Consider the following 892-nt stretch of genomic DNA (forward strand, 5'->3'; position numbering starts at 1 on the left):
GGCGGGTGAACGGAGAACGGAGAGAGAGAGAGAGAGAGAGAGGAGGGGAAAACTAGGGTTTATTAGTGCGAAGAGGGGTTTTTGTGCGGATAGTAAATTGCGGACAGGCCCCTGTACTGTAGCTATTTTTTGCGGTTTGAGATAGAACCACCCCCGAGCGGATTTTTATTTGATGCTTATCTAGAGGTGTGTTTCAGTGTTTGGCAACAACGCCAAATAACTAGTTTTACTGAATATAAATATGATCAAGCGTTGTTGCAATTACATTCTACTAGTGTGCACTGTACAAATCACGACCTTCATTTTTTTTATTTCCGCTATAGTAATTTTATTTTTAAATGTTTTTTGTAAATGTTATAGTAATATTTTTAAAATGCTACAGCATTCCGTCTGTGTTACAGCGATAATATTACAGTAATAATTTTAAAACGCTATAGTTCTCGTATATGCTACAGCAATTTACTGTATTATTTACTATAGCATGAATAGTAAATCTTTAGATACTCTTGTTATTATTATTATTATTATTATTGAGGAATAGATGGCATTGTGATGTGAATGTGGTCCCCCACTTGAATTAGTGGAAGAGAATGTGCTACCTCACTACCAAACAAAAAATTTATGCTTGGTACCAAGCATACTCATTTCTCTCTCTCTCTCTCTATATATATATAGAGAGAGAGAAAGAGAGAACACACACACACACACACACACACACACACACACACATATATATATATATATATAATATAATATTATATATATATATATATAGAGAGAGAGAGAGAGAGAAAAACTTATGTCAACTTAAGTAGCCATCCACGCAAAGTTTCTATCTATCGATGAAAAGTCTCTTCATATGATGCACGGATCTCTAGGTATCATCAATGGA

This window comes from Asparagus officinalis, chromosome 6, assembly GCF_001876935.1.
Source record: "Asparagus officinalis chromosome 6, Aspof.V1, whole genome shotgun sequence".
In the NCBI taxonomy this organism is placed as follows: domain Eukaryota; kingdom Viridiplantae; phylum Streptophyta; class Magnoliopsida; order Asparagales; family Asparagaceae; genus Asparagus; species Asparagus officinalis.